Source organism: Heterocephalus glaber, unplaced genomic scaffold, assembly GCF_053883595.1.
Source record: "Heterocephalus glaber isolate CG9 unplaced genomic scaffold, H.glaber_assembly_v1.0 deba00001666, whole genome shotgun sequence".
NCBI classification, from domain to species: domain Eukaryota; kingdom Metazoa; phylum Chordata; class Mammalia; order Rodentia; family Bathyergidae; genus Heterocephalus; species Heterocephalus glaber.
Window position 1 is genome coordinate 20,731,044 of NW_028258406.1, and position 23,686 is coordinate 20,754,729.

The 23,686-nt window shown below is 37.4% G+C and overlaps 1 pseudogene; it reads left to right on the forward strand.

Moving 5' to 3' along the window:
* Nucleotides 1–2,119: 2,119 nt before the first annotated feature.
* LOC101719919 (phosphatidylinositol 3,4,5-trisphosphate 3-phosphatase and dual-specificity protein phosphatase PTEN pseudogene) lies at nucleotides 2,120–4,358 on the forward strand (annotated as a pseudogene).
* Nucleotides 4,359–23,686: the final 19,328 nt, after the last annotated feature.

Below are 23,686 nucleotides of genomic sequence, written 5' to 3' on the forward strand. Positions count from 1 at the left end.
GATGGCCAGGAAAGATTGATCAAACAAGAAATTCTTATCACCTTCCTTTGACCTAATCTGTCATTTTGCTGGTTAGAAAATATTGGCTATCTTTTAGCAAAAACCCCATCTGTATTGGAATATATGTTTTGGTTATAACAAATAATGTGCTTCAACAAATGGAAAAAGTATCCTAAATGGCAACAGATGTAGTTTAGTGCTGACTTTAGATAGTGGCAAGGACTCTTATAGGACAAGCTACACTACATACTTTCCACTCAGAAACATCAGACAGAATGCCTGCAAATGAGAAAGTAATGACCATTGCTGTACTCATTATGATAAACCAGAAAAATAGGCTTCAGTTTATTGGATCTATTATCGAACCCTAATTAGCTGTGGTGTTTGGATACTCTTAGGCCTATGGTAAGATAAATAATATTTATGGTTTTTTCAATGTATCAAATCATTGTTTATGAAAGCAGTGTTGTCTAAAATGCTCTCCTTTCTCTGAGTATAGACCACAGACTGACTGGTTGCTCTTTCTGGGCTGTGACTTTAGCACTGGAGCCCTGCATGGGTAATCTTTAATTCATGTAGATGCTCTCACCACAGATGTTAAAGTGCTTAGCAATGTCTCAGGCCCTCACAGACTCCTTGCTGGGTTCTTAACCAATGCCTTTAATACCACCATATAAGCTTTGGGTAAAATTGAGGAAGGGTAACATTAAATGTACTGAGTAATCTGCAAATGAAGGGTGGGGGAAAGAAAAATGAGTTCACTCGAGTTCAAGGAAAATTTCTGAGGATGTCAGCATTTTCCATTTTGAGGAGAAACCCATGTCTTTCAAAACTTTTCCCTAAAAGAACTTTCTAAAATCTCATCATTGCAGAAGTGAACTGAAACAGTTCAGAGAAAAGCCATTACCAAAAAATAAAGTCGAGCATACAAATTAAATTACCAGAATAACATACGAAAAAAACCAGATCTGGCCTCAGTTTCTGTATCTGTACAATAGGGAGAAACAACCCCTTAACCTAAGCTCTGGGAAACCAAATGAGTTTCAGAATTCAGAATTGTTAATATTTTAGAACTATGATAAAATGAATATTTAATTTATTATATGAAACCCTAAGAAAAGTTTGAAGGTAGTATTTCCCAATGAAACATATTCATAATTCTGTAGTGAAATGTGTACCACATGGGAAAGAGACCATAAACGGCTGCATGTTAGATCATCAGGTTTTGCCATTAATGAATTTGCTCCACAAGTTATGAAAAATTTATTTTTTCAGAGGTTTTGGACTTCTAGATTGCAAACAAAGATTTATATACCTGTATCTGTATCAAAGAAGCATACTAAAGATACAAAGCTATTACAGATAAATTGTACATAGTGCTGGCATATATTATGTATGCAATATTAGTGGCTATTGTTATTATTAGGTTTTTTATAGGTAAAAACAATTAGATATAGATATAATGTTAGAATCAGTATTCAGATTCTTTGGTATTGGTATATATTTTGGCCCCTAATCCAATTCTTTTATTTTCTTACTTCCTCTTTTCCTCTCTCCCTTATTCTACAGAGCTTTGACTTCAAAAATTGTTGCATGTAGTTTGCCTAATCATTAAGCTACTTAACCAATTAGAATACTATTATGTCATATTGAACAACTTTACAGAATTGCTTCTTTGAAATACTAGTAACAGACACATTTATTTGGCTTGTGGAGGACTGAAATATTATAGATAATATAATCTAGCTTTTTTTTTTTTTTTTTTTTTTAAGTATATGGCTCTTAATAGATTAGGGGCTACCCACACTGCGTAGACCACACACACGTAACCACACATTTATGCACACAGGTGGGATTCAGTGAACCCCAAAGCCCAAATGCATAGGAACACATATTCTGGCGGGCAGAAACTGTTTATCTTTCTTGCTTTATTTTGAGAGTGTACAGTAAAAGGAATTTTTCAAATTATTTTTATATTATTTTAGCTTTAATTGTGCTTTCCTTCATGAAACACAGTGGTTCCACTTTTCTGTCCGAGACGGCAAGAGCTTCGTCAGCTTCTTGTTTATGTGTGGAATTTAAAAAGAATAAAGTTTTGGCTCAGTGCACTCCTCTCGGAAGCTGCAGCCATGATGGAAGTTTAAGAGTTGAGCCGCTGTGAGGCTAGGCCCGGCTCAGGGGAGGGAGATGAGAGACGACGGTGGCCTCGGCCCAGATCCCCTCTCAGCGCCTGTGAGCAGGAGCGGGGGCAGCGCCCTCGGGGAGCCGCCCGGCCTGCGGCAGCAGCCGCAGTGGCGGTTCTCGCCTACTCCGGCTCCTCTTCTAACCGCGCTGCTTTGTCTGGGCTTCTCCTGAGAGGAACAGTGGAAGCCGCGGGCTCCGGCGGGAGCCGGCGAAGGCTCGGCGGCGGCGCCTCCCGCTCCTGGAGCGGTAGGGGTGGGGGCTGTAGAAGCGGGGGCCTGGGATAGAAGCGGCTGTAGCCGCGGCGGCGGCGGGGAGAGGGCCTGTCACCATTTATAGGGCTGGGGACACCGGAGAGTTGGTCTCTCCCCTCTCCTGCCTCCAAGACGGCGGCGGCGGCGGCACCTCCAGGGACCCGGGCCGGCACTAAGCGCCCACCCCCCCAACCCCCCGGGGGCTCAGGAGGCTGCTGCAGGAGGCAGCCGTTCAAGGAGGATTGTTCTTGGTCTTCCCATCCCGCTGCTGCCGCTGCCAGGCCGCTGGCTGCTGAAGAGAAGCAGGCCCAGTCGCTCCAACCATCTAGCAGCCGTCGCAGCAGCCATTACCGGGCCGGGCCGCGGTCCAGAACCAAGCAGCAGCAGAGCGAGGGGCATCGGCGACCAAGTTCAGCGTCATCTCCATCCTGCAGAAGAAGTCCCGCCACCAGCAGCTTCTGCCATCTGTCTCCTCCTTTTTCTTCAGCCACAGGCTCCCAGACATGACAGCCATCATCAAAGAGATCATTAGATATCAAGAGGATGGATTCGACTTAGACTTGACCTATATTTATCCAAACATTATTGCTATGGGATTTCCTGCAGAAAGACTTGAAGGCGTATACGGGAACAATATTGATGATGTAGGTTTTGGATTCAAAGCATAAAAGCCGTTATAAGATATACAATCTATGTGCTGAAAGGCATTATGACACCACCAAATTTAACTGCAGAGTTGCACAGTATCCTTTTGAAGACCATAACCCACCACAGATAGAACTTATCAAACCTTTTTGTGAAGATTTTGACCAATGGCTAAGTGAAGATGACAATCATCTTGCAGCAATTCGCTGGAAAGCTGCAAAGGGACAGACTGGTATAATGATTTGTGCATATTTATTACATAGGGGCCAGTTTATAAAGGCACAAGAGGTCCTCAATTTCTATGGAGAAGTAAGGACCAGAGACAAAAAAGGGAGTAACTATTCCCAGTCAGAGGCGTTATGTGTATTATTATAGCTACCTGTTAAAGAATCATCTGGATTATAGACCAGTGGCACTGTTGTTTCACAAGATGATGTTTGAACTATTCTGATGTTCAGTGGCGGAACTTGCAATCCTCAGTTTGTAGTCTGCCAGCTAAAAGTGAAGATATATTCCTCCCAATTCAGGACCCACAAGACGGGAAGACAAGTTCATGTACTTTGAGTTACCTCAGCCGTTGCCTGTGTGTGGTGACATCAAAGTAGAGTTCTTCCACAAACAGAACAAGATGCTAAAAAAGAACAAAATGTTTCACTGTTGGGTAAATACGTTCTTCATACCAGGACCAGAGGAAACCTCAGAAAAAGTAGAAAATGGAAGTCTATGTGATAAAGAAATTGATAGTATTTACAGTATAGAGCATGCAGATAATGATAAAGAATATCTAGTACTTATTTTAACAAAAAATGATCTCGACAAAGCAAATAAAGATAGGGCAAACCAATATTTTTCTCCAAATTTTAAGATGAAGCTGTACTTCACAAAAACAGTAGAGCAGCCATCAAATCCAGAGGCTAGCAGTTCAACTTCTGTAACACCAGATGTTAGTGACAATGAACCTGATCATTATAGATATTCTGACACCACTGACTCTGATCCAGAGAATGAACCTTTTGATGAAGATCAGCACACACAAATTATAAAAGTCTGATTTTTTTTATCAAGAGGGATTAAAAACCGTGAAAACAAAACAAAAAAAATAAAAAGAACAAAGTTTTATTCCATTCTGTGAAAAAAAAAATTGTTGCATATAAAAATAATGTGAATGATCATTTTTAACCTGGTTTGGGTGCTGGGCAGCCTCTTTACATTTCATCCATTTGTGTATGGGTAGAAGTCCTTTTCTTAAAATGATAAAAATGAAGACTGAAACAAAAATAGTAAAACAAGCAGCCAGCATCTTTTTTTTTTTGTACTAGGGATCAAACTCGGGTCCTAGTGCTTGCGAAGCAAGTGGCAAAACCACTGAGCTAAATCCCTGGCCCCCTGAAGCTACCATCTTTAATTGTCTTAGATTTCTATGCTCTTCTTTCTCAGCAAACCTAAGTGTTCTAAACACAGTGATTCTGATGGCCAAAAATACAAAGCTGAACTGTGTCAGAGGGATTTCAGTTTGATCAGCACAGAGACTAGGCCAAAACTGGCATTAAAATAAAAACAAAACAAACAAACAAAAACCAGAGACACAAAACACAAAAGTAACCAGTGACCAACCACTTCAGAATTGTACCTAAATGACTTGCTACTGATAACCATTTCCTGGGCCCTGTTTTTCTGATTCTTTTCTGACGACAGACTACTGTCTCAGATTATTCTACATGTCTAGTCTTGAGATCTCTCTCTCTCTCTCTCAGCTTCAACTGCATAACTGCCTCTCTCAGTGTTAAGAATCATTCACAGAAAAAGAAAAGACAACAAATTCATGAACTGAATCCTGTTTACAAGTTCCCTTCCAAGTCTAATTATTTATTTCTTTAATTACGTTATATGTCCACAGTATCTTAGTAATTGAAAGCTGCTTTTATTTTACTAATATGTTTAATAACCCTTGATTCACATAGTAAGAATGAATCTTGGCTTCTCAGATATTTTCAATGTTTATTGGTATATTTTAGGTATACGATATGATGACATTAATCATTGGGAATTTGCACCTTTACATGATATATCTTGGTTCTTATTTTTTCACCATTCCTCTGCCCTCCTTTAAACCCCTCCACCCATCCCCATTTACAAAGACTTTGTTTCCATTTTTTCCTTTTCTCATATAAATTCCATTCCCTTCTTTCCTTTCCCCTACCCCTCCCACTTCCCCTTCCCCTTTGCCCCTTTTCTTCCTCTTGCACATTATCTATTATACTTTTTAGTCCTTATTAACACTTTCAGTTTCTCATACTAGAGAAACTATTCAGTATTTACACGTGTGTCCTATGTATTTCACTTAAGAGTATGGCCTCAATGTGCATCCATTTAGCTATAAATGTCTCTAGTTTCTTATTCTTTATGGCTGAGTACTACTCCATTTTATAAAAAAATTACTTCTTCTTTATCCAGTCTGCAGTTGATGGGCAGTTGGAGTGTCTCCAAGTTTTAGCTATTACAAATTGTGCCACTATGAACATGGGTGTACATATATCGCTGTGGTATGATTCTTTTAATTCTTTTGGGAAGATACCCAGTAGGGGAATAGCTGGGTCAAATGGGACCTCTATTCCTAGTTTTTTGAGGTATCTCCATACTGATTTCCACAGTGGTTGTAGCAGTCTGCACTCCCACCAACAGTGGAGAAAGGTTCCTTTTTCCCCACAACCCTGCCAGTATTTATTATTGGTTGATTTCTTGATAGCAGCAGTTCTTTCTGGAATGAGGTGGAATCGCAGCGTTGTTTTCATTTGCGTCTCTCAAATGACCAGTGATGTTGAACATTTTTTTGTGTGTTCATTTGCTCTTTCTACTTCTTTGTCTGAGAAATGTCAGTTCATTTCAGATGCCTGTTTTTGGATTGGGCCATTAAATTTGAGAGGGTAGATTTTTTAAAGTTCCTTATAGATTCTAGATAGTAGACCTTTGTCTGAGGACCAGCTGGCAAAAACTTTTTGCCACATTGTGGGTTGTCTCTTCACACTGTTGGTGGTTTCTCTTGCTGTGAAGAAGCTTTTTAATAAGAAGAGATCCCACTTGTTAATTCTTTGTGCTACTTCACATGTGACTAACGTTTTGTTCATGAAATCTGTTCCTATGCTAGTGTCTTTAAGAGTTCTACCTAACCTCTTTTCCAGCTGGTTTAGTGTTTCTGTCTTAATATTTAGATCTTTAATCCACTTTGTTCTTAGTTTAGTGCATGGTGATAGGTATGGGTCTAGTTTTAATCTCTGGCAGGTTGAAATCCAGTTTTTCCAACACCATTTATTAAAGAGGCTATCTTTCTTCCAGTGAGGGTGTTTGGCTCCTTTGTTGAAGATGAGGTGGCTGAGTGTATCTAGAGTTGTTTCTGCATCTTCTAATCTGTTCCACTGGTCCTCAGGTCAATTTCTTTTCAAGTATCATGCTGTTTTTATCACAGTAGATTTGTAGTATAGTTTCAATTTGGGGGTTGTAATATCCCTACCTTGTCTTTATTGCCTAGAATTGCTTTTGCTATTCTAGATCTCTTCTTGTTCCAAATGATTTTTGTATTGTTTTCTCAAGGTCTGTGAAGTATGCTACTGGAATTTCAATTCGGATTACATTGAGTCTATACAGCAGTTTTGGAAGTATGGCCATTTTCACTATGTTGGTTTTTCCTACCCAGAAACAAGGGATGTCTTTCCATTTTCTTATATCCTCTTCCATCCCTTTTTTCAGAGTGCTGTAGTTCTCAATGTAGAGGTCTTTGATTTCTTTTGTTAGATTGATTCCTATGTATTTCAGTTTTTTGGATGCTACTGTGAAAAGAGTTGTCTCTCCAGTTCCTCTCTAAACGAGTCTATTGTTCATGTACTGAAGGCTATTGATTTTTATGTGTTGATTTTGTATCCAGCTAGTATACTGATTTTGGTTATTAAGTCTAGAAGACTTTTGGTGGAGTTCTTGGGATCTTCTATATAGAGTATCATGTCATCTGCAAATAATGACAATTTGTCTTCTTCATTTCCTGTCGTTATTCCTTTTATTTCTTTCTTTTGTCTAATTGCTGTGGCTAATGCTTCCAAAACTGTATTGAACTGGAGTGATGATAGTGGACATCCTTGTCTTGTTCCTGATTTTAGTGTGAAGGATTTCAGTTTTTGACCATTTAGTATGATATTGGCTGCTGGGTTTTCAAAGATGGCTTTTGTCAGGTTGAGATAAAAACCATCTATTCCAATTTTCTTAGGGTTTTTTTTTTTTATCATGAATGGTGTTGGATTTTGTCAAATGCTTTTTCTGCATCTATTGAGATGATCATCTGGTTTTTGTTCTTGCCTCTGTTAATGTAGTGTGTATTGATTTGTGTATATTGAACCATCCCTGCATCCTAGAACTGAATCCCACTTGGTCAGGGTGTATGATCTTCTTGATGATCTTCTGAATTCTGTTTTCCAGCATCTTATTGAGGAGTTTTGCTTCTATGTTGGGATTGGCCTACAGTTCTCATTTTCAGTTGAATGTTTCTCTGCTTTTGGGATCAAGGTGATGCTTGCTTCTAGGAATGAAATTTGGGAGTATTGCTTTTATAAGGGAAAATGTTTATGAATTTGGGGTAAGCAAGAACTTCCTAGGACATAAAAAACATGATGTATAAAAGAAAAAAATTGATAAATAAGATTCCATCAAAATTAAGAGTTTTAAACGACATCATTAAGAAAATGAAAAGTAGCCCTTAAACAGACCATATTTATAATGTATATAACCTATGACCAGAATATATAAAGAACTCTTACAGCTCATTAATAGATAACCCAATTAAAAAGTAGACACAAGAAGATGATAAATAGCCAGTACAGCACAAGGAAGGGTGTGCAACACTAGAATCAGAAAAATACTAATCAGTACAATAACAAGATTGTATTATACACTCATTAGGAAAATAAAGTTAAAAGTTTTAAAAGAACAAATGTCAACTTAGGTGTGAACCAGTTAGAACTTTCTAATACTGCTAATGTGAATGTAAAATGATAAAACCATTTTGGAAAACAATATAGAAATTTCTTGTATTACTGTTAAGAACCAACAGTTTTGTTCTTAAGTTTTTACTTAAGAGGAATGAAAACACATGTTCACAACAGATTTGTACATACAAGTTGACTATCCCTTATCTCAAATTCTTGGGACCAGAAGTGTTTCAGATTTGGTTTGAAATCCACTTGATCTGCAAAGAGGATAGCGCTCCTGAATTTTTTCGTCATGACTTTTTCTTTTTGTTGGATTCTCCCCCTTTACATTTAATTTCTTGTCGTGCCTGATGGATTCATTCTGCTGGGCTTTCTGGGATTGTGATCCTGATTGTCTTTTCCTAGCATATTGTCTAAACTTTTTTGAAGTGCTGGTTTGGTATTCATGAAGTTCCTAAGGTGCTCTTTGTCATGAAAGTATCTTTTTTCTCCATCAATTCTGAAAGATAGTTTTGCAGGGTACATCAATCTGGGTTGGAGGCTGTTTTCCTTTAGTGCTTGAAGTATGTCACTCCAAGCTCTTCTTGCCTTGAGGGTTTGTGTTGGGAAGTCTGCTGTGATTCTGTTGGGCTTTCCTTTTTATGTGATTTGTTTCTTTTCCCTAACTGCTTGCAGAACTTTGTTCTTCTGTTGGGTTTCTGGAATCTTAACAATTATATGCCTATGTGTACATTTTTTTTGATCAAGGCTAGTTGGAGTCCTATATACCTCACTTATCTGTATGTCAAGTTCTTTTCTCCTGCTTGGGAAGTTTTCTGCCATCACTTCTGTGAATAGTTTTTTTATGTCATCTGCATTCTCTTCTGTTTCTTCATTAACTCCAGTCAGTCTTATGTTATTCTTCTTTGCATCATCTAGCAGCTGCTGGATTGATTTCTCATGGTCCCTTATTATTTTAAATAAATTTTTCTTTTCCTGGTCACTAATTGCAATTTTATCATCCATATCTGAAATTCTGTCCTCACATTGGTTCATTCTGCTGCATAAGCTTTCAGTGGAGTTTTTAATCTCCTGTAGATCTGTTTGCATCTGTTTCATGGATTCCATTTGTTTCCTATGTTGGGATTTCATCATATTCCTCAGGTCCTCTATTTTTTTTATCTGTATCCTTTCTAGATTTATTAATCATGTCTTGCACTATAGACACAATCTCTGTTGTTATCTGAGAAATTATTCCTGATTTCATTTTTTCCAGATCCTCTTTTGTTGCCAGTTCAGGGAGTCCAGGTGGTTGAGTATCAGAGTGTTCCATCTCATTTCCCTTTGGGGTTGCTTTAGGTGATCTGGAAGTCTGGTTTTGTGACTTGTTTATGTGTCTCCTCATTTTGAAGGGGTGGGGGGTTGTTGCTGGTGCCCACAAGGCTCACGTCCTCTGTACTCGGAGCAGGGTAAGTTGGCCAGGAAGCCTCCTACTCTGCAGTGGGAGCTGCGGCACATTGACCTGGAAGACTCCTCTGCTCTGGGAGCTGTAGCACGTGGACCCAGAATCCTCCTCTGTGCTGGGAGCAGGGGTAGGTTTGCTCAGGAGCCTCCTGCTGTGATCCTCTGGATTTCTGCTGGGTCCATTTTAATTTCACCCTTTTCAATGTAATTGCATGGATTTGGGCCTTTTCTCTCCTTTTTCTGATAAGGTTGACTAAGGGTTTGCCAATTTTGTTTATTCTTTTGAAGAACCAACTCTTTGCTTCATTGATTTTTTGTATCATTCTCTTAGTCTCCATTACATTGATTTCTCCTCTCATCTTTATAATTTCCTCCCTTGTATGAGCTTTGGCTCTGTCTTGCTCTTCTTTTTCTAGGAGCTTGAAGTTCAGCATTAGCTTGTCCATTTGAGCTCACTCTGTTTTTCTAATATGAGTATTCACTGCTATGAATTTCCCTCTCAAGACTGCTTTCATTGTGTCCCATAGATTCTGATATGTTGCATTGAGATTGTCATTTAATTATAGAAACTGCCTGATATCTTCTTTAATTTCCTCTGTGACTCATTGGTTGTTAAGGAATGTGGTGTTTATTTTCCATGTGGTTATCATATTCTTGCAGTTTCTTTTGCTATTGATCTCCATTTTCATTGCACTATGATCTGATAATATACAGGGGATAACTTCAACTCCTTTGAGTTTACTTAAACATATTGTATGAGAAAGTATGTGGTCTATTTTGGAGAACAACCCATGTATAGCTGAAGTGAATGTGTATTCTGATTTTGTGGGATGGAACACTCTGTAAACATCTGTTAAATTCATTTGTTCAGAAGTTTGGTTCAGTTCTAGTATTTCATTGTTGATTTTTTGTCTAGTTGATCTATCTATTTGTGACAGTTGGATATTGAGGTTCCCCACTACTGTTGTATTAGTGTTTATTTGATTTTTTGTATTCATTAATATTTCTTTTATATAGTTGTGTACACTAGTATTTGGTGCATATATATTTATGGCTGTCATCTCTTCCTCTTGGATTTTTCCCTTTACAAGGTTGTAATGTCCTTCTTTGTCTCCCTTCATTAGTGTTGGTTTGAAATCTATTTTATCTGCAAGTAGGATAGCTATTCCTGCTCTTTGGGGGGTTCTGTCACATGGAGTATTGTTTTCAACCCTTTAACTTTCAGTTTATGAGTTTCTTTTTGAATTAAGTGTGTTTCTTGTATGCAGCATATTGTTGGATCTTGCTTCTTTACCTATTCTGCCAGTCTATTTCTTTTGATTGGTGAATTGAGACCATTAACATTGATGGTTATAACCAGTATGTATTGACTTATCTTTGTCGAGACCTTTTCCTGTTGTTGGATTCTCCCCCTTTGCATTTAATTTCTTGTCTTCCTTGATGGATTCATTCTGCTGGGCTTCCTGGTGTTGTAACCCTCATTGTCTTTTCCTAGGATATTGTTTAAAATGTTTTGGAGTGCTGGTTTGGTATTCATGAAGTTCCTCAGTGTTCTTTGTCATGAAAATATCTTATATCTCTATTGATTTTGAAAGACAGTTTTGCAGGGTACATCAATCTGAGTTGAAGGTTGTTTTCTTTTAGAGCTTGAAATACTTCACTCCAGGCTCTTCTTGACTTGAGGGTTTGAAAGTGCTGTAAATACTTCACTCTTGTTTCTTCTTGACTTGACAGTTTGTGTTGAGAAGTCGGCTGTGATTCTGATGGGCTTTTCTTTGTATGTGATTTGTTTTTTTTTTCTCTAAGTGTTTGCAGTATTTTGAAAGTGCCCAGGCCCCAGCCAGAGTCCTGCCTGGATACCACTGGTAAGTGTGTGCAGACCCCCACCAGAAGCCCTCTCAGACAACAGCAATGGGGCCACACAGGCCCCAGCCAGTGCCCTGCCTTTTCAGATATTTTCATGGTGATTTGTTGATGAAGGCAGAATATCTTAACCAAATTATTTATGCTGAGAATACTGGCACAGAAAAATTAAACAAATATTGTTGTTCTTTTCTGTTGTGATGACAGTTGGTTTGTAGCAGGAATCCTTAAATTTTTCCTTGGTTAAATGATATTATAAGTGATTTGGAAAAGGGAAATGATTCTGTGATCAAAAACCTCTGTGGAACTTTAGTTTGAACGAAAGTAGGTTTTGTTAGTGTGAAACTCATAGCTCATAATGTACTGAATTGCATTATGAATCTTCAAGAGTGATCTGAATTCATGTGTATATCCAACACTATTAGAACATGGAAAAACTTCCTTTCACCAAAAAAAGTTATCATCTTATGGGATACCAGTGTTCGGGATACACTGCATTTGAAATGTGGACCTTGGTCTACTGGCAGGTCAGTTGTCTTGACACAGTTTTCTTCCAAGGAAAACAACTCAGTTAATATACTCATAGGCAGCCATAATTTGACTTTGCTCCCTCCTTATTTTGTTAAGAACAGAAATAGGCACCTGACCCTAGGATGGCCAAGCTCAAGGACTGACCAGAACTGAGAAGCATGTAAAGGCCAGCCAATTAGCAGACATATGAGTACCCCATGGAGCACCAGGGCCCTGAATAAATCTGTCAAGTATAGGCAGAAGTGTTGAGAACATAGGAGAAAGGTTAGCAGAGTGGAGAGAAAGGTGGCAGATGGTTGAAACTATCTGCTCCAAAGGGACAAAGAGGTAAGCTCTTCTTATATTGACTCTACCTGAAACTTTTCAATTAGATTTTTCCAGGCTTAGCTGTGCAACTTCCCAGATGTTCCAAGATGTTCTTATCCTTTTCCAGAAACTTCTTTACAACTTTCTTATTGCCCAATGCATATACATAATAAATTCCCTCATAATTTGAGGTAACCTAACAACTCTGTTATCTTGCAGCTAAAAAAGTGTAATAAATACTTTTCTCTTTTTCTCAAGATTTAATACAAAATTAATACATAGAAAAGCAAAGTGGACAATAAAATTACCTATAATTACTCCACTCAGACAATTACTTAAATTCTAGTATGTATCTCTTTAGGGTGCACTCTCTCTTTCTAATTATAGGTAGGAGTATATCTTATGTGCTGTTATGTTTTTTCATTTAATTATTGTAAATCCTTTTTCCTTTTTATCACAAGGTATTTAGAGATTGTATCACATTCCTTATGTGGCCAAAATAGTCTATTCCTAATACTGGAGATGTCAGTTGTTTCTTTCTCTTTTTTTTTTCTAGTACTATATAGCAACTCTGTAACAGTAACCTTGCAGGCAAATGTTTGCACATATCTATGATCATTTCTCAGGATAAAGTACTAGAAGGGGAATTATTGGATGAAAGTGTATGAACAGTTTTAAGCATTTTGATACTTATGGAAATTGCCCTTTGAAATGTTGGGGCTAATTCACATGTCATTCCAATAGTCTCTAATAGACAAACTTTCTTTCTATGGTTTCTCTCCATGGTTCCCCTCTGTCTCATGGAACCTTCTGGGCTCTTATTGTTGATCATCCTACTCTTTTGATTTTGGAGCATTAGTCGCTCCAAGCTTTATACTGGATCTGCACTGAAAGTACTAGCCCTATATTCTTTTGTACTGGCTCTGGCTACTTTGTATTTTTCTTTCTTTGCCCCTGATCTACCTTTACTGAACTGCCTACTGAGCTGCAGAGGAGGAAAAAGGTGAACCCAGTTTTATCTGTATACCATCCAGGTTTTTTTGACATGCAGCAGTAGCAGCAAATTAGACAGGAGCCTCAGAAGATTTGTTTCTATTGAGAAATGAAAGCTCCACAAAGTTCAAGGAGTCAATTCGTGGCAAGTAAATTAAGAACATAACCCCAAAGAATGTCTGCAGCTTGCAGCTTGGTATTACACAGTTGCTTATGATTCATATAATCTTTCATTCTAAAATAGTAACTCATATTACATTCCTGATATACTAGCTAGGGCCAACCATCTGAGGCTCTAGTTAGTGATCAAAGATAGTTGTCACAAATGTTACATGAGGCAATAATAGCTTAGAAGGGATTTAAAAGTTCAGTGCCTTGTTTCCTTGTGTAACTTTTAATCTTAACAGTTTAGAGGAACAGGGCATGAGAACCCAATTTATGAGCTGTAAGGCTTTTTTTTTCCTTTAATGGTCAAAGGGGCATTTAGGGCATCTTGCTGTTAGTTGCAAGTCCAATGCACCATGCCAAGGAATACTGAAGAGATGAAACTTAGGCTAGTTATTTTTACTGCTTATTTGCCCCTCCATTAAGAACTCCTTGGAGAAGTTTGAGGGTATCTACCAAAATGTTCAGTTTGGGCTTTTGTGGATTATCTGTTTTAGTTATTCATGTTCTAATAGAATATATTTATGCCATTAAGAATAAACTGTATTTGTTCCACCACTCCCAGCCCAGAGGAAGGGGCTTCTGGGCCCCCATTCTACCCCTCCCAGCCCATAGGAGGTGAGCTGTGCGGACACCAACAACACCCGCCCCCCCCCATTGAAATGAGAAGACAACATAAATAAGTCTCAAAACCAGATTTCCAGATCACCCGGAGCAACCCCAAATTGAAATGAGATGGAGCACTCTGATACTCAACTACCTGGACTCCCTGAACTGGCAACAAAAGAGGATCTGGAAAAAATGAAATCAGAAATAATTTCTCTGATAACAGCAGAGATTGTGCCCATAGTACAAGACATGATTAATAAACCTAGAGAGGACACAGATAAAAAAATAGAAGAGAAGAGGAACATGATGGAATCCCAACATAGGAAACAAATGGAATTGATAAAACAGATACAAATAGATTTACAGTAGATTAAAAACTCAATTGAAAATCTACACAGCAGAACGAGCCAATGTGAGGACAGAATTTCAGATATAGAATATAAGATTGCAATTGCAACCAGGAAAAGAAAAATTTCTTTAAAATAGTAAGGGACCACGAGAAATCAATTCATCAGCTGCTAGACGATGCAAAGAAGAATAACATAAGACTGATTCGAGTCAATGAAGAAACAAGAGACAGTACAGATGACATAAAAAAACTGTTCACAGAAGTGATGGCAGAAAACTTCCCAAGCAGGGGAAAAGAATTTGACATACAGATAAGTGAGGCATATAGGACTCCAACTAGCCTTGATCAAAAAAAAATGTACACATAGGCATATAATTGTTAAGATTCCAGAAACCCAACAGAAGAACAAAGTTCTGCAAGCAGTTAGGGAAAAGAAACAAATCACATACAAAGGAAAGCCCAACAGAATCACAGCAGGCTTCCCAACACAAACCCTCAGGGCAAGAAGAGGTTGGAGTGACATATTTCAAGACCTAAAGGAAAACAGCTTCCAACCCATACTGATGTACTCTGCAAAACTATCTTTCAGAATTGATGGAGAAATAAGATACTTTCATGGCAAAGAGCACCTTAGGAATGTCATGAATACCAAACCGGCACTCCAAAAAATTTTAGATAATATCCTAGGAACAGACAATGAGGATCACAACCTCAGGAAGCCCAGCAGATTGAAGCCATCAGGCATGACAAGAAATTAAATGTAAAGGGGGAGAATCCAACAAAAAGAAAAAGTCATGAACTTCATCTCCCTAATGAGTGTATAATTCAATCTTGTTATTGTACTGATCAGTATTTTTCTGATTCTAGTGTTGCACACCTTTCCTGTATCATCTTCTTGTGTCTACTTTTTAATTGGGTTGTCTATTAATGAACTGTAAGAGTTCTTTATATATTCTGGTCATAGGTTATATGCATTATAAATATGGTCTGTTTAAGGGCTACTTTTCATTTTCTTAATGAGGTCGTTTAAAGTTCTTAATTTTGATGGAATCTCATTTATCAATTTTTTTCTTTTATACGTCATGTTTTTATGTCCTAGGAAGTTCTTGCCTACCCCAAATTCATAAACATTTTCCCTTATAATTTCTTCTTAAAGTTTTATAGTTTTAATCTTTCATATTTAGGTTCTTAGATCCTTTCAAATTATTTTTATGTATGGAAATAAAGGGTTGAGGTTAATTTTTTATATATGGGTAACAGGTGTTCTAGTGCCATTTGCTGAAAACACTGTCTTTTCCTCTGCTCTTGAGTTTATGTTCTATAAAATGTTAATGTTAACTAATCTTTCAAAACTCAGTGGACCGTGTATGTGTGGTTCTATTTCTAGATTCTCTGTTTTATTCCAACGATCTATATGTCTTTCCTTATGCCAACACTGCCTTGATTACTGTAGCTTTAGAAGAAGTCTTACAGTTAGGTACTAAATGTCTTCCAACACTGTTTTCTTTTTACTTTTCTAGGTCCTTCATACTCCTACATAACTTTTAAATTTCAATATCCAATTCTTCATTTATAGCAAGTATACACAGACCTGTATTTTTACATATACCTTGTATCTTCTAATCCTGCTAAATTCAAATACAAGTTCTAGGGGCTCCTAGAGATCTCTTAGTATTTTCTCTGTAGATGATCATTTCATCTACATATAAAGATTTTCCTTCTACCTTGGCAATCATATGCTAATTGTTTCTTTTTGTGGCCAGACTATTTTGGTTTGGGCCTATGTTTCGAAGTTTAACGGACAGATGAAGAGTAGGCATATCTGCCCTCGTTCCCCTCCTTAGGGAGAAATCATTGTATCTTCTCCATTCATATAAGGCATTTTTCCTGAAAGTATGGAGTACATGTCTTTTATCTGTTGAGAAGGTTCTGTTCTACTTTTAGTCTCCTGGTAGCTTTTACCATGGACAGCTATAGAATTTAGTCCAATACTTTTTCTCCAACTAGTGACAGAATCATATGGCTTTTTCTTTCTGCTTTAAATGTTTGATGTAATGTATCATATGAGCCTGTTGTTGTCATATAGGCAGATTTTCAAGCTAGGAATATGCTTTCTTTAATAGTAGATGTTATTCAAATTTTGTATTTCCTCCAGAGTCAGTTTCATTAATTTGTCTTCCAAGGTACCTCTTAGAAATTGTCCAAATTATTTCAAAAAAGATTTTTGTAATATGCTTCCTATATCCTTTTAAATTCTGTAAAATCTGTGGTAATGTCTTCTAGATCTTGATATTATAATTTAAAAAATATATAATTGATATTGTGCAATAGGAAGAAAAGGTCTAAAGGAGCTGGGGAAGTTGGAGGGGTGGGGGAAAGGAAAGAAGGGAAAAGAAAAAATACGAATATAGGAAAAAAATGGAAACAAAGTCTTTGCAGATAGGGAAGGGTGGAGGGGTGAAGGGAGGCCAGGGGAAGGGGAAAAAAATAAGAACTAAGATACTCATGTAAAGGCACAAAATCCCAATGATGAATATACCTGTATTTTATACCTAAAATGTACCAATAAACTTAATGGAAAAAAGAATAAATTGTATTTATTGATGCATCTATTTAATTAGTGAAAAACATCAATTGAATGCTGAAAATTGTGCTCAAAACATCAATGTTCCATGCTCTGCATAGGTTTGTAAAAGATGTGTTTTTAAAAAAATTTAAGAGCTATGAAAAGCAAGGGTTTTAGATTTCTGCTATGTTATGTGTGCTTTTATTAAAACATAATAATCTACCTTGTGGAAGGCTGTAAGTTCTCCAGTTTTATAGAGAGTGGAGTGGGAAGGTTGGGAGATTGCTCTTTAATTAGATGAAAAGATATGAGTTGCACTCACATGTATAATCAAAGGATCAGAGTCTTACACAATATTTCCAACAATTTTATTTTGTGTGAATTCAGCGTTGGGGACTTGTCTTGGCACAACCTTCTCTACTGAATGTTACCTCTCTTTCTTTATTTCCCCATTGTGCTACTAATATACTGTGAAACTGACTTTTCTAAAGCTTTTGAAGGTAATGTGAAGCAATAATAATGGCATTTGCTAAACTACAAGAACTGATGGAGCAATGGTCTTGAGGTTGCTCTCACTTCTGACACAAACTGTAGGTTTGAAGTGTACCCCACCCCACCATCTGCTTTGACAGTTTGCTAGAAGGAGTCACAAAACCCACTGAGAGCTACACTTATCGTTTAGTTCTGGGATGGGATACAGGCTGACCATAGTCAAAGGAAGAGATACCTAGTGTGGAGTTTAGGAGGGGTCTAGCTGTGGGGTAATCAGTTAATCTTTCCTTATAGAGCCATGGGATGGCAACTTCTCCTCCTGTGTGACCATGTGTAGAGTGATGCCAACCAGAGCATCATGTTGAGACTCTGATGTCTAGTTTTATTGGGCCTTGCTCACACACTTAGCTGCATGGCAGACCTTAGTCCCCACACCCCCTGAGGGTCTCCACTTTCTCTGCAAGTGAGAACTCATACAAAGCCTCTATCTTGAATCAGATTCTCTTGTGGCTAAAGTTCCCAGGGAAACAAAGACATTTCCTCAAGTAGGACACTCAAAAAGCCAAGACATCACTTCCTAGAAACAGAGAGGAAAAGCAAGACCTCTCTTTTGGGTAAGGTTAATTCTTCCCCATAAAATTACACTAATGAGAATTTTCTAGAAGCATTTAGGTCATTCTTAATCTCACTGTTTTCCCCATCCCATGTTTCAGCATTTTTTTGAAGTTCTCTTTTAATATATCTAGACCCTCAATATGTCTTTTAAACCTCATTCATGGATTCATATTCTTTCTTTTTCAAAATTCAAAATTTCAAAATTCTCTTCATTTTAGTACAAGGGGAATAAAATCTGTCTCTCTTGGATCTGTTCCACTGCAACTAGAGTGAGTCCAGAGAGGCCCCCTTTCTTGTCCTAAAAGGCCCATCAATACACTTACAGGTTTTTCCTTAACAAAAGAACTATCTATTCTTAGACTTAAATGACTCTTTTAAAATTCTTTTATTTTATTAGTACATGTTTGCAGTTCATATAATCATCTTGGGGAGTGGTTAAATGTATATACCATAGCTTGTTTCTTTTTTTAAAAATCCCCTTCCCTTTCCCTCCCTCCTCCTCCATTTCCCCAATCCTATCTTTCATTCCTGTTGATAATATTAATCTTAGCTCTTGTTATGGCACCTAATGTTTACATTAATTGAGGTTATTATGTTCCTGTACATGGCATATCTCTAGTCTACTTCTTTCCCCTTTCTCTCCTCTTACCCCTTGTGCCTTTTCTCTTGGACCACTTCTCTATTGCAAGAGATCTATCTCCTTGTCCCCTTCTATCCATCCTTTATTTTTCTCTTTGTACTTTGCCTCACTCAAATGAGAAATACCATATGGTATTTAAGCTTGAGAGACAAATATTGAACAAAACTAAACATCAACCAGAGGTTTCTATAATCATGGAAACCACCTTCACAAATGAAAGTAAAATAAAGATAACTTCAAATAGGCAAAAGCTAAGAGACTTTAATTCCCAAAATCCCTTACTAAGGGATCTTCCTGAGGATGCACTTTAGGATGAAGAGAAAAGGAACTTTTGAGATACAGGAGAAAAGTGGAACAAATAAACAAATAAAGAGAAAACACAATATAAACACGTGGGTAAATATTTTTAATGTAGATGCAATTGTTTTTTGTTGAAAATGAGAACTCTCCTCCAAAAAACTTATGCCACTTTAATGATTGTATTGCACAGAGATTGTAATTTAAATACTACTGGTAGCCTTTTCTCATTGCCTCACAAGGTGCATCCTTCCCCCTGTAGAAACATATTCAAATAATCCAACCCTCTTACTTAGTCATCAAATGAAGTGTTTCTTGTTTTTCTAAGAAGAGTATCAGTACATTTATTGATTATTATATTATTGAGCATTAAGCCACATTGATAAAAAATAAAGTAAAGGAGAGATTATTTGTACTTAATAGAAATTATTTACGAAATTTTTATCCAAATGGGGCATCCTGTTAAATAGTTCTAGATAATAGATTACTGCTGTAGCTGCTTAAACTTTTAAGCTCAAGAGAGACAGTATGAGGCCGGGGATTTAGCTCAGTGGTTCCGGTGCCTGCCTCGCAAGCGCAAGGTCCAGAGTTCAATCCCCGGTACCAAAAAAAAAAAAAAAGAGAGAGACAGTATGTATTGTAAAATAAACTATAGTGCAGTTTAGATAATGAACAAGAGCTGATTTTCTATTTAGATCCCAATGTTTTGGAGCTAGAAGGGCTCTTGGAGTTCTTCCATCCCAATCAGAGAAATGGAAAATCAGAAAAGCATACAGAGCAGTCATGGTCAGGGAGACAGAGCCATTCAAGAGCTCTGACCAGACCCCTGGCAGGCAGAAGACTGAGGAGCCTTTCTGACTGGCAGAGTTGACTTGTGCTTTTCCAACCTGTGCTTCTCCTCACAACTTTTGTGAACTTCCCTTTCCTTTCAATGCATGTCTCTATAGCTGCCAACAACAGAATGTAGCTGTTACCATTCCAGCTAGACTACTTTCTTTATCCACAAAGTTTTGTGATCAGGTAAACATAGTGTCGGACAAAAGCATTTGAGGAAGCCAGGACACATTCATCTAAGAATGTTGTTTTTTAAAAAGTGGCTGGTCTTGTAAATTTATGGATTTGTCCCCAAAGCTCATACTCTGTGATTGCTCCTTCTTAACAGATTAGCAGTGGGAAAGAAGAGCGATAAAGGCCACAGTTTAGGGAGTAAGAGCTATGAGAGTGTTGACAGATTGGAAGGGGTAGATTGATGTTTCTGGAGAAAGATGATTAGGTGTAGGACAAAAGGAAATAACTGCCACAATTTTATATTTAGTAGCATTTCCAAAATCTCTCTGAGCTGCAAATGCACATATCTGGGAAAGGCCTGAAAAAGTTGGATATCTTAGACCTGTAAATTCTATTTCTTCTAAGAGAATGCCAGTTGGTTATGGTAAGCAGCTCTTACGTATGCAGCAATGTGAGTATATGTCTTTCTTTTTTTCTAGGGACTAGAATTTGACCTGGCCTGGGCTGGTCAAAAACTGTGGGTGGGTGGTGAATGATCTGTGCCCATGTGGCAGCGCTTCATGAGTGAACCAATCTCTGTTATTTCTAGAATGTTCATATGGCCATGTATCCTTTGCTCTAAAACAGCTGCTGTCACTTGTCTGCCATGGTGTATCTATTCAGGTACAAGTTTCTAGACCCTCACCTATCTTTCAGCACCTGTCTAGTGGGATTTTTCCAGGGCACTTGCCCTATCTCTCTCTCCTGGGTGGCAACATTGTGAATTGTGTAATAAGTTCAATCCAGGTGTTTTACTGACTCAGGGATTTTTACGTGGTGTTTATTTGAAAAATGAGAATTGTGGAAGTGTTTCTCATTGTTTTGGTTTTATAATGATATAGGACAGAGAAAAGCAGTCCTTGGAGCATAAACAAGTAAACCAAATCCTACAATTGTAGGGCTGTGCCTTTATCTTGTCAGCCAGGTCTGACTGAGTGAGACAATCAGAACACTAGGAGATTCAACTAGAGAAATGAATAAATGGGTGAATAATAAAACCTGAGCCTAAGAACATTTATAGACTTTTGGAATTGAAAAATATCTTGGAAATACTTTTGTCTGACTCCCTATATTGCAGATGAGAGTAGAACAAAGGTGTCCCAACATAACAGCGTGCTTTGTAGGTTAGGGTATGTGGCCATGTAGTCTGGGACGATGGACTTGATTCCAGGGCTTCTGGTTCTAGGAGATAAGGGGTTTTCACAAGAGGCTCCCTGTGCAGCAGCCTTGAGGACATCTTTGTTCTGCAGCACACATGGTGCTGTTCTCCTCCTGCAGGAGCTGCCCCAGGTTATTTGCCAGATGATCTTCATGAGGACATACATACTTACTACTTTCTATTGCTTTTCCTTCTCCCTGTATCTTACTTCTTACAGATTTAAAACATTTTTAGTGTTCTTTAACAATATGAATATTTTATTATTTAAATTCCTCTTAATTGTCTCTCTTTTGAATGCTTGCTCAACATAGTATTATTTCTTTTTTTTGTCAGGAGTCTTTTAGATTTCCTGTTTTAACTTTTATATGTCCATTTCCCACTTTATGTGATGGTGATGTAATGATGATGACATGTTAGAAACAGATATATACTATAGCTATATACCAGCCTTTTCTAAGTGCTCACACATATTAACACGTATAGGTCTATAATTATTCCCTTTTTATAAATATATGCATATTCAAACCTTTCTTTTTATTAAATTAGTGTTTAATTCTGGGGAAAAATTGCATGTATTCTGAATATGTAGACTTTTTTTTCTTGTTACTGTTTCCTAAACAATGTAGTCTAGCAAATACTTACATGGGATTTTACATTGTACTCATATAATGTAAAATTAATTAAAAATAATCTAGAGATGACTAAAGTATAGAAAAATGTACAGTGGTCATACACAAATACTGCTTCATTTATATAAAGGATTTGGGTATCTGTAGATTTTAGTGTCTTGGAAGGTCCTGGAATCAATCTCTCACAGAAAAAAATTTTATTTTTGTATTTTACTGCTCTATTCCAGTAATTTTTTTCACTTATTTTCATCATAGTTTTCCATATCTTCACTCACCAGCATTATTTTGACTTTTTTGTTTTCTTTTTTAAAAAATTATTTTTTATTAGTACATATTTGCCATGCACAATGATCACACTCATCATGGGGTATTTGTACCTGTACAAAATATACCTTAATTCTTTTTTTCCCCATTTTCCACCCTGCCCTTCAACTCTTCTTCCTGTTCCCATTTACAAAAGTTTTGTTGCCATTTATTCCCTTCAATTCTCTCTTTTAAAATCTGTTTTCCTTTCATCCCTTTCACCTTCCCCCTCCCTTTTTCCCCTTCCCATTTGAACAAATTCTTCCCACTTCCTAATATCTATCCCTTTTTTCTCCTTATTTACACTTTGGATTTCTCACACAAGAGAAACAATGTGATAGTTAAATTTCTGTGTCTGATTTATTTCACTTAAGATGATGGTCTCGAGATATATCTACTTACCTAAAAATGTCTCAAGTTTATCCTTCTTTATGGCAGAGGAGTACTCCATTGTGTATAAATATTACATTTTCTTTACCCATTCACCTGTTGATGGACATATGGGCTGTTTCTAAGATTTAGCTATCACAAATTGTGCTGCTATAAACAGGGGTATGCACGTATTGGTGTTGTATCATGACTTTAACTCTTTCAAGAAGATACTCAGAAGGAGACTAGCCAAGTCAAAGGGAGCCTCTAGTTTGTATTTTTGAGGTATCTTCATACTGATTTCCATAGTGTTTGTATCAATTTACATTCCCACCAGTAATGGAGAAGGATTCCTTTTTTCCCCGTAGCCTCACCAGCATTTATTATTGGTAGTTATTCTTTCTGGAGTGAGATGGAATCTCAGTGTTTTTAAAATTTGCATTACTCAAATGACCAGTGATGTTGAATATTTTTTTCGTACATTTATTTACTGTTTGTGATTCTTCATCTGAGAAAAGTCTCATTTCAGATGTCCATTTTTGGATTGGGTCTTTAAATTTGGGGATCTAATGTTTGGGTTCTTTATGTATTCTACATGTTAGTCCTCTGTCTGAGGAGTACCTGGCAATTTTTTTTCTCATTCTATACATTGTCTTTATTCTGCTGGTGTTTTCTTTTCTTTTCTTTTCTTTTTTTTTTTTTTTTTGGTACCAGGGATCTAACTCGGGTCCTTGCACTTGGGCAGCAGGCAGCGAAACCCCTGAGCTAAATCCTTGGCCTCTGCTGGTGTTTTCCTTTGCTATGCAGAAGCTTTTTAATCTGATGTGATCCCAGTTGTTAATTCTTTGTAATATTTCCTGTGAGACTTTATGTTCATAAAGTCTTTGCCTGCTCCTATGTCTTCCAGAGTTTTACCATTCTATCTTCCAGCAGATTAAATGTTTCTATTTTAATACTTAGATCTTTGATTGATTTCAATTTTAGTTGATTGATTTCAATTTCATTGGCATGTGGAATGCCAGTTTCCCAGCACCATTTGTTAGACTATATTTCTTCCAGGGAAGGTGTTTGGCCCCTTTGTCAAAGATAAGATAGCAAAGTGTCCTTGAAGTTGTTTCTGTATTTTCTATTTTGTTCCATTGATCCTCAAGTCTGTTTTTTTTCCCCAATACTGTACTGTTTTCTTCACTGTAGCTTTATAGTGTAGCTTCAAATCCCCTGCCTTGGCCTTGTTACCCAGAATTGCTTTTGCTATTC